The sequence below is a fragment of the Anabrus simplex genome, chromosome 1, assembly GCF_040414725.1.
Source record: "Anabrus simplex isolate iqAnaSimp1 chromosome 1, ASM4041472v1, whole genome shotgun sequence".
Classification (NCBI taxonomy): domain Eukaryota; kingdom Metazoa; phylum Arthropoda; class Insecta; order Orthoptera; family Tettigoniidae; genus Anabrus; species Anabrus simplex.
The window spans coordinates 240,281,500-240,292,652 of NC_090265.1; the positions used below are offsets into that span (position 1 = coordinate 240,281,500).

Here is an 11,153-nt window from a genome sequence, read left to right on the forward strand (position 1 = left end):
CAGGGCTTAAAGGACCATGGATCCAGCCAGGAGGACATCGGGTTATTGTTTAATCCTTAACTTGCAGCTAAGAACGCATCTCCTGCAGAACTACTCCAGTTCAAGAAGAATGCTCAATTTTTTTAAGAGGATGGAGTCTCACAGTTTTAGAGGCTCGCAGCATTACCTGAGAGCCATCAAGAACCAACTGCGCCAAGAAGATTATGTGAATGTTCCAGAGATCCTCATGGGATTAAGGCTTGCACACTGAGACTATGCAACTGCTGCATTAAAATGTGTTTGGTATCCATGTTCAAACGTCGATGCTCGTTTTTAAAATACAGTTTCATATTAGGTAAAAGGAGGCGACGATTGACACCTACAAATGCTGAGACACTGATCATGATCAACTTTCAATGATTTCACTGCAGTATTCGGATAAAGCTGAGAAAGGTAACTTGTATTCATTTAAAATATATTTCGAGATGCTGCATGAAGGTGAATGTGAAATAAATATCTGACTTCCTTATAAGTATTTTCTCATAGCCACATTTAATGGTTTATCTGCTATCTTTATTTTTATTTCATAAATTTATTACCTTTATACGTTTTAAATGCAATTATTACACAAACTATATCACTTTCCGAATGTAACATTTTTTTCTGAGAAAATAAAAACACAAAACACCACATTTTTTATATCAACAAATATCTAAAAAAAAATTCTAATACCTATACACATAGGTAAAGGGGTTGAGAAGGGATATATAATAATTTCGTGTGGCTATTTATAGCCGAGTGCAGCCCTTGTAAGTCAGACCCTCCGATGAGGGTGGGCGGCATCTGCCATGTATTGGTAACTGCGTGTTATTGTGGTGGAGGATAGTGTTATGTGTGGTGTGTGAGTTGCAGGAATGTTGAGGACAGCACAAACACCCAGCCCCCTGGCCATTGGAGTTAACCAATGAAGGTTAAAATTCCCGACCCGGCCGGGAATCGAACCCAGGACCCTCTGAATCGAAGGCCAGTACGCTGACCATTCAGCCAATGAGTCGGAATGAGAAGGGATGAAAAAGGACGAGTCCAAAATTAACGAAATTAAGGATGTAAAATTACTGAGATTATGGATGTATGTGCCATGTTCCAGCACAAATTTCAATCAAAATTGGTACACATATGACTTACTATCTGTAAAAATACTGAGGGGGTGACATACTCCTAGCACCCGTACAGGAGGGGGTAAAATGTAAAAATAATTCAAAACGATCGATATTAGTGTGGAATCCATAGTTCTCGGGATCGCTGGGATAAATTGTTGTACTGCGGGTGCTGTTTAAGTCGAAGTTCAGCTCCAATAGGAATGGGGGCTGAGAAGGGTTGAAAAAATAATATCCGAATTGACGAGATTATGGATGCATGTGTGTATGGTGGATCAAACTAGTACACATATGACTTTCTATCCAGAAGAAAATATACTTTGGTTGTAAGACACCCCTAGCTCCGTTAGGGTAGCGGATTAAATTGTAAAAATAATGGAAAATGGAGCATTATAGTGCCGAATCTGTTATTTTCGGGGTCGCTAAGATGAACTGTGACAATGAGGGCGCCGTTTAAGTCAATGGCCAGCCCCAAACAGAATGGGAGTTGAGAAGAGCTGAAAATAGAATGCCCAAACTGACGAGGTAGTTGATGTTTCACTATACCTCACAACCAAACTTGGTACGCATATGACTACTACCTAAAAGAAATTATTTGGGTGTAAGACACCGCTATCTTCCATAGGGGCGGGGTTGAAGAGAGGGAGACATGTATTCGCCAGAGAATACTTCTACATTCAGGATTTGAGATACGAATTATTACTGTATCAACAGAAGCATACCAAAGTCTACTCCCAGAAATGTAAGGAAAAGGGAGGAAATATTTTACGCAATAAATGCAATAATCAACAGAGAATGGATGAAAGCAAATTATGAATATTATTGAGACACATCACGACACGCTTCGCAGTTAATGGTTTTCACCAGTGGCGGTTCGTGCATGAAGGACTTATGTGGTGTGATATTCAGTTATACAATGCCATCTTTATTATTTCGGTTGTAAATGTTTTACTTTTCTATTTTCAAGAAAATGGCAAAGTCTTTCAGAACGTGGTTACTGTCCAGCGAGCATGATGTTTTCTCTTTAGTCGTGAGGCGCTCGGACTGTGGTAGGAGAGTCCTGAGTAGGTCCCCAGACTTTGCTAGTGTGCGGGGTAAGGGAGAAGTCTGGAAGAACGATATGGGCTTGTCAGAGCTACCGTTAGTAATTTAGTACTGCAGGATATTTCCTGTAGTAACTAACCACGTCTGATGATGCGTGAGAGTTGCATCGGCTGCATCGCGAAATTGCGTCGCTTATTAAACTTGTAAATGTGTGTGACGGCTATTATGATGTGAAAAGCATCGTTAATAGACAGCATGTGGCATGTGCTCCGCCTCATCTCCGAGTACCAGTGCTTCATCTTATGAGGTGTTGCCATGGCTTAAAAAGGCAGATGCAGTTAAGGAAGTGAGAACGTGAACATGGTTGATCTTCATGTGCTTGGTGGGGAGTACGGGGGGGGGGGGGTTGTATATTGGCGGTGTGAAGGATGGGTGATACTTGGGTTGGTGTTTTCCAGGGCCCTCAGCTACTCCGTCCACTGAGGTGAGTTTGGTTGGTTGTTGAGGTTGTTAAGGAGTAATAACAGTAAGGAGTTGTATATTTGGCTGTTTGGGGGTGGTGTGGGGTGGGAACAAGTGGTGGGGGTTTGGGTATGGTATGGGGGTTTGCACGTGGTTGGATGTTTTGTTGTGCCTTGGTCTTTGCAAATACTGCCTTCTTGAAGTACGGGCGTCCAGGGAACGAAGCTGCGTGACCGCCATGGCAGTTTGCGCACTTCGCCTGGTCCCGAGGCACCTTGATTTCGGAGTGACGGTGGGGCCCGCCGCACCTATTGCAGCGGGTAGGGTTCCGGCATCTTGCGGCATGATGGTTTAGTTTAAGGCAGTTATAGCAAATTATTGTGAAAGAAGGGTGCAGTGGAGGAGGTTGAGGTTTTCTAGAGGTTGAAGTGTGGGGGTGAGTTCTGATGTGATTTGGGGGTGTAGGTTGTTTGTTCTTAGTCAGTTTCTCTGTCTGTGGTTGTGGGTGTGAGGTGGTTTGAGTGGGGGTGGCTTTTGTTAGGCTGGTTGCTTGAATCGATTTGTGGATATGTGATACGGGAGGTAGTGGTGGTGGAGTTGGTACGGTTTGTGATTGAGCATCTTGGTTTACGGGATAAGCTTGAAGTGAAATATCTGCTGAGGGGGATGTGGCTTGAATATTAAAGTCGGTGTGATACGGGAGGTAGTGGTGGTGGAGTTGGTACGGTTTGTGATTGAGCATCTTGGTTTACGGGATAAGCTTGAAGTGAAATATCTGCTGAGGGGGATGTGGCTTGAATATTAAAGTCGGTTGTTTTGGGGGTGGCTTGTGTTTCTTGGGATTTTCTTTTTGGTTTAGGGGGAAGGAAATTAGTTTGGTGGATGAAGTCGACCGTAGAAGGGGTGGCTTGTATGGCTATGTGGTTTTCAGGTGGGAGAGTTTCGGACTGAAAGTCGTTTGTGGAAGGTGTGGTTGTGTGGATGTATGCTTGACTGCTGGAGGGGGGGGGGGGGAGGGGTTATGATAATATGCCTGGGGATGTTGGTTTTTTTCAAGTTGTTTGAGGATAGTTCGGATGGAAGAGTTACGGAGAGGAGTGAGAGATTGTTATGGGTCTCTTCGATGACTGCGAGATGTTCATCGAATACAGGGGTTAGTGCAGTGAGAATTGTTCGACGAGTTATGGATACTGGGTCAGGGTTATTGAGATAGAAAATTAGGACTTAGCATTTGGCTGAGATTGGGAATTCGGAGTTGTTGCGGACATACAGTAGAAGAAAGGAACAGTGAAGTCGATGTCTTCTTTCTCATCCGGTGTGTATTATTCTTCGATTAAGGCGTCATCTTGGTATATTTGGGGTTGGGGAGGGGAAGGTTGACTATTTGGACTGTGAGGTGGTTGGGAAAATTGCTGGGTTATAGCTTGGAAATTTGCCATAGTGGCTTATAGTTGATAAGTTGTTCATTAAGGTCCATGGTGGGGTAGAGGTTGGGTTAGGTGAAGCACTGGTTGGTCAAACTCAGTTTGAGGACCGGCGTATGTTGGTGTGCTCGCTTAGTGGGTATGGTCAGACAGACAGACAGACAGACAGACAGACAGACAGACAGACCGACTTTCTCCTTTATATTATAGATTGAGTGAAAATGTAAGTTAAAAGGATATCCACAAAAATGTTTACTTGAAAGTCTCCTTTAGAAATGGTATTTGTATTGCATTCTCTCTGAAACCTTTTTTCACTAAAAAATCTGTCGTAGCAAAAGGATTTAGTAAATGTACAGTAAACTTTTCTACTAGATTATTCTTTTTGAATTTATTTCGAAATTTTCATTACAAGCTACTAAAATATTTTAAAAATAAATATATAGCTGCAAGGTAAACTTACATGAAATGCATATTTTGATTTGGAAAAAGACATTTGTGTTCTATATCTACAAATAAAAGGGAATATTCTCAGTACAATTTATGGGTTTCTTTTCTGTTTCCTTGTTTCAGCGCCACTCTAGGCTTACTGAGTCACATCAGTTTCAGGAATAACGCCTGCTCCAAAAAATCCAGCGAAATTTAAACTCGACAGAAGAACCAGGCCACTGAAAAAATCTCTGTTCGACCCGAACTTCTGCTTAGTCAGGGATGAGAGCTAGGAGCCGGCTAAGAACCTTGTTTTCTCAGCTCTAATGTTAGGTTTTACCGTGCGTACCCCGCTGTCTTCCCAGTGTCAGATCTTACCCATGCTAGTGTCGCCGTCGTGCTGGCGAGATGTAAACCCATAAAACAAAGCAAATAACGTTTTTGTTTGCTTCTGTACTCCACGAAAGTTATATGGCATGATCTTTTATTACTCCTTCTGGTAAGCCGACCTTCTTCTTCTTCATCTTCTTATTCTTCTTGGACTTTTCCCGATTGAGGTCGGTACTACCGGTGAATTAAACCCAGTTTTACGACCGAAGCCTTTCCCAACGCCAGCACTAGCTGCGTGTTTCTGTTGTAGTTGGTGGTAGGCGATGTGTTGTACGTAAATGAACATGGGAATTTAGATGAACATAAACATAAGCAAGAAGAGTTATCCAGACGCGTTATCCACTGCCGCAATGAATGTATCATAATTAATCGCGAAATTCAGCATGCTGCGTTTATGTGATATCTCGCGACGCATCTACTTTTTAATAGTTTTAATTTTAGCTGGATGCTTTGGAGCGGGCATTATTCTTAAAACTGATTTCCGACTCAGTAAGTTTACATTCTGCCTGTTGTCATTTCTTGATGGATACAGTACTCTTGCATCCATCTCTTGGCACAGGCCAGAGTAAAGTGTAGCTTCCAGCGAAGTCCCAGTCAACATCCATGGCTGTGACAATATGGAAGTTGCTGGGGTATGGGTAGTGCTGAGTTATGACATTCGGAGCATGACTAGTGCATCTGAGTGTTGTGAAAGGTACTGCTCATAGGGTCAGTCGTACTGCAATAGTACTTTCTGACCCAGTGAGGAAAGCAATGGCAAACTACCTCACTCCTCATCTTGCCTAGTACGCCTCATTTTGGTGCTGCCATTGGTTTTTGGGATTTCCTTATAACCGCATAACCTTTGGTGGTGCTATTTGAGGATCCAACCAGCCTCTGGGCTGATGACCTAACAGACAGACAAGTCTACATTGGCATTCAAACAAGGAAACAGAAAAATAAAATACTCAGAATATTTACTTTTATTTATAGATGTAGAACAAAATATTTCCAAATCAAAATATTTCAGTACTGATTTTCTCGTTGATAAAACTCCATGGGAAGTTGCTGGTAAGTTAGTGTGATTCAACTTTATTCAAGCTGACTTTTGAACAGAGAATAGCAATAATTGCTCACAATAGAAATGAATTTCATAACTTGTGAACTTTCCACCTTTCAGCATTAGGCTTATTTATCCTTCGGACATTCTGTAGACTGTGTTACACTACCGGTACCCGAAACTAGAATATGAGGATTTCATTTAAACGTGTTATGATACGACTTAAACCTGTAATGTAGCTTCAAAGCTTAACGGTATTTTAACGTCTCGCATTGTATGCTGGAGTGGAGACAAAGCAGGACTTCATTAAGATAAGTTACAAATTTCAAATTCCTAGGTTGTTGGACAGAAATACTTCCAAACACTGAGGACTTGGATAGAATCTGATAATGTTCTTTTAAGAACGAAGCATGTCATTATTTGTTCACTAGTGTGTATTTTATTCCTTGTTTAATAGAGTGTATTTTATTCCTTGTTTAATAGAGTGTATTTTATTCCTCGTTTAATAGTGTGTATTTTATTCCTTGTCCAATGTTGTTTTAAGGAGATGCCTGACCGAGGCGGTAAAGGCGTTCTCGGTTCGCCCGGAAGGACGTGGGTTCGAATCCCCGGCAGGAAATCGTAAAAGTTAAGAAATAAGATTTCCACTTCCGGAGTTGCATATGGCCCTGTGGGTCACTTAGCCTACACCAAAAATGAGTACCAGGTTAATTCCTGGGTGCAAAGGCGGCCGGGCCTAGAGCTAACCACTCTACCCCATCAAGTGCCGAGGTTACGGATAGTGGAAGCGTTTACCTTCCACCCCTCCAAGGGCCTTCATGGCCTGTACGGAGAAGACTTTGCTTTGCTTAATGGTGTTTTATGTTGTAGTATAATAGGTATATTGAACTTGTGTGTTCGACGGACTGAAAACTTTAAAACATTTAACTGAGTTGAGACTGGAATATATGGCTTCCTTCTTTAAAAAAATAAACCTGTAATGCCGAGAACAATTATATTGGGTTATATAAACTTTTATTTACTGAGTGAGTTGACCGTGCAGTTTGGGGCGCGCAGCTGTGAGCTTGCATTCGGGGGATAGTGGGCTCAAACCCCACGTTGGCAGCCCTGAAAATGGTTTTCCATGGTTTCCCATTTTCACACCAGGAAAATGCTAGAGTTGTATCTTAATTAAAGCCGCGACTGCTTCCTTCCCACTCCTTGCCCTTTGCTATCCCACAGTGACCATGAGACCTACCTGTGTCGGTGCGACGTAGAGCCAGTTGTAACACAAAGTAACAAAAAACGTTTCATTTCCTTCATAAGTATTTCCTATCCACAGCTTACTAACTTACGTTTTATTCAACCTCTCTCAATTATTACTATCCTCCTATTCTTGATCTAGCATGTTTGTAACAATGTGTTAGGTAAAATTAATTGATTAACAAGCGACCGTGACTTTAATCAAGATACACTTCCTAATACAAAAACAGAGCGGATTCTTCTTTGGAAGAATCGGCGTCAAACCTGTGGTCTTTCGTAACAAAATGTGTGTTGTCTTACTCTTTAAGATACACGCCTGTGTCCAATATACAATTTACAAATAATCTTTCTTAGTTCTAGTAAGGTAGGAAAGAGTCCGGCCCCACGGTGTACGCGGCAACGCGTCGGCCTGTCACCCGGCGGCTCCGGGTTCGATTCCCGGCTGGGTGGAAGAATTTTAATTGTTAACCAGATATCTAAATGGACACGACCAACTACAAGCAGCAGTTCTTGCGAACACCGCTATAAGCTCCTTTATGACCCAATATTACAATGCTCACTCAACGTGAAATAGACATGCAAACATCACGTAGCGGTGAGCGTGCATTCGGAATATGGTGGGTTGAATCCAGCTGTCGGCAACCCTGAAGATGGTTTTCCGTGGTTTTCCATGTACACACAAGGAAGGTGTTGGGGCAGTACATTAATTAAAGCCACAGTCGCTTTCTTCCCAGCCCTAGCCATTTCCTATCCCATCGTCACCATAGGACCTGTCTGTGTCGGAGCGACTTTAAACACTTGAAGCTAGGTACTGCTGTCGTGCGTTCTTTTTGCTGCCTTGTGCTTAGATAACCATCAAGATAGATGATGTGTCAATGCACCCAGTCGAGCTGAGACTGGAGTGGTCGTAGTCTGAAACACGTAAGAGTTTCACAGCTTTTCCTCTAAATTTCGACCAACCCATCGAGCGAAGGCAGCTTTATTTATCTTTATAAAACTGTGCCTCTCCTTTTCAGTGTTTACATAGAACAGGCAGTAAAGGAAATCAAAGAGAAATTTGGAAAGGGAATCACAGTCCAAGGAGAGCAAATCAAAACCTTGAGATTTGCCAATGATATTGTTATTTTATCTGAGACTGAAGAAGATCACGAGAAGTTGCTGAATGGTATGGATAAAGTCTTGGGTAAGGAGTACAAGATGAAAATAAATAAGTCCAAAACAAACGTAATGGAGTGCAGTCGAACGAAGGCAGGTGATGTAGGAAATATTAGATTAGGAAATGAAGTCTTAAAAGAAGTGGATGAATATTGTTACTTGGGTAGTAAAATAACTAACGATGGCAGAAGTAAGGAGAATATAAAATGCAGACTAGCACAAGCATGGAAGAGCTTTCTTAAGAAAAGAAATGTGCTCACTTCAAACATTGATATCGAAATTAGAAAGATGTTTTTGAAGACTTCCGTGTGGAGCGTGGCATTGTATGGAAGTGAAACATGGACGATAACTAGCTCAGAAAGAAAGAGAAGCTTTTGAAATGTGGTGTTACAGAAGAATGCTAAAGGTGAGATGGATAGATCGAATCACGAATGAAGAGATACTGAATCGAATTGGTGAGAGGAGATCGATTTGGCTACATTTGACGAGAAGGAGAGATATAATGATAGGACACATCTTAAGACACCCAGGACTTGTTCAGTTGGTTTTTGAAGGAAGTGTAGGTGGTAAGAACGGTAGGGGTAGAGCAAGGTATGAATATGACAAGCAGATTAGAGCAGATGTAGGATCCAATAGTTACGTAGAAATGAAAAGGTTAGCACAGGATAGGTTGGCATGGAGAGCTGCATCAAACCAGTCTATGGACTGATGACTCAAACAACACAACAACATAAAACTGTGCATCTGAGACTCGAGAGATTCGGGTCTCAAATACGCGCTCCCGTGAAAAGAGTGGAAACATTGCGACAGGGGATGGGTTTGGGTACCAGGGTAGAACCATCCGCTTGACTTGTTGCTGACAACACTAGTGAAGTAGCGATCTTATTTCAATGGTTTAAATATTAACTGTTTTCATTATTTTGGAAGTATGAACGATTTTATTGATTTAGTACACTTTTTCTTCATTTTAAGGGATTGTTCATCACCATTTTGGTACAGTAATTATTAGGTCTACTCTCTTAATGTTTTATTTTAAAATCTTTAGTTGATTAAATAATAATAATAATAATAATAATAATAATAATAATAATAATAATAATACCCATACCGGGCTGAGTGGCTCAGACAGTTGAGGCGCTGGCCTTCTGACCTCAACCTGACAGGTTCGATCCTGGCTCAGTCCAGTTGTATTTGAAGGTGCTCAAATACGTCAGTCTCATGATGTTAAGATTTACTGGCATGTAAAAGAACTACTGTGAAATTAATTTCCAGCACCTCGGCGTTTTCGAAAAGTGTAAAAGTCGCTAGTGGTACGTAAAATCAATACCGTTATTTAATAGTAATTATTGTTCATAAATGGTCCTGCTCCATAGCTGAATTGTCAGCGTAGTAGCCTTCGGTTGAAAGGGCCCAGGTTCTATTCCCAGTCGGTTTGGGGATTATTGGTTGATTCCTCTAGCTCGGAGGCCGGGTGGTAATGATCGCCACAATACACATATTCATCTAAGTTCAACGTATCACAATGTCAACCACCACAGAAAAACGCAACAGTGTATATAAATCCGCATAGTCTTGGTGTCGGGAAGGGCATCCGGCCATAAAACTGGGTTTAATCCACCTTGTTGCTGACGCTAGATAATTAGGAAAAAGGCCAGGAATAAAAAGAAGAAAATAATTCTAGTACAGAAATACCTACTTCACATTTTGCGTAACAAATTACGTCAGGGAATCGTTAGGAATTTCCAAAAAGTTAAGCTAAAAAGGTAACGATCAAAGTTGCATACGACTCTTCCACTGACCATTCTCACTATCGGTGAATGGTACCGGTGTGGTACTTCCAGTGAGTACGTCACTGAGGGCACTGTAGGATTGCTAAAGTCACTGTACTAATGCAGGAGTTGAGGTAGGCTGGTACTTACCAAGCTGCAGCGCGCACAATACTGGCTGGTCTTGCGCTATCACCTTGACTAACAGCTTCCTGAATCCCTACTGCTGAGTCGCAGCTCTGAGGCCAAGGCCCGCAGGAGGAACCCTCCCTTATCGTCAACCAAATCCCCTCCACGCCGCATCTCTATCAGCGCACGAGCTAACACTTCCATTATGCAATTCATTTACTTTCGCACCTTGCATCAGTTGTCACATGCCGTCACCGAGGTGCACTGCACGTTCTTGTTCGGGAACTTCAAATTTCTGAGCGGGAGTACGAAGAATTTTGCCATAGGCGGAGAAGTGTACAGTCATTTTAAAATCTTCTTCAAATACTTGCCCTTGCTGGCGAAACATAACCGTTCACAGTGTAGTCTGTCTTTTGGCATGAGCTAGAGCAAATTTGTTACAGTCATTGATCTGCCTCAGTCGCATCCTTGGCTTTGACAAGGTAATATCCTCCCACAATCTCGGAAACAACAGATTCGGGAGAGGGTATTGTTTATTGTGATCTTAAGGCGCCCGTAGACGTGCAATGTTATTGCGCAATATTGAGGTTTGTGCAGTATAACTGATAGTGTGTATTTAATATTGAAGGGTTGTGCAATATATTGTACGAACTCAAATAAGTTTGAAATATATTGCACAAATCGCAAAATACTGCGCCGTGTGTTGGCAATACTGTGCAATATCCCATTCTCCCGTAAGTTGGTATCAACAAGTGGGGCAGAACGTATCGTGATGGCAGACAAACAGGAGGAAAAAAGTTTATTTTGGAGTTTATCGAGGTGTACAATGCCATTCCGGCTCTATGGGACGTTAAGAGCAAGGATTGCAGTAATCGCGTTAAAAAAAAAAGGTGAACAGCACGAGGTGCTTATTAAGAAATGTCGCGGAAAAATACCTGGA

The 11,153-nt window shown here is 41.9% G+C and overlaps 1 non-coding gene across 1 annotated transcript in view; it reads right to left on the bottom strand.

Annotated features, from left to right (window-relative positions):
• The window catches only part of LOC136886292 (uncharacterized), a 376,869-nt gene extending 366,508 nt beyond the window's left edge, over positions 1-10,361 (bottom strand). The window contains exon 1 of the transcript XR_011019292.1: positions 10,238-10,361. This is a non-coding gene — a transcript (uncharacterized protein). The remainder of the gene's footprint in view (positions 1-10,237) is intronic.
• Between the last annotated feature and the right edge of the window lie 792 nt (positions 10,362-11,153).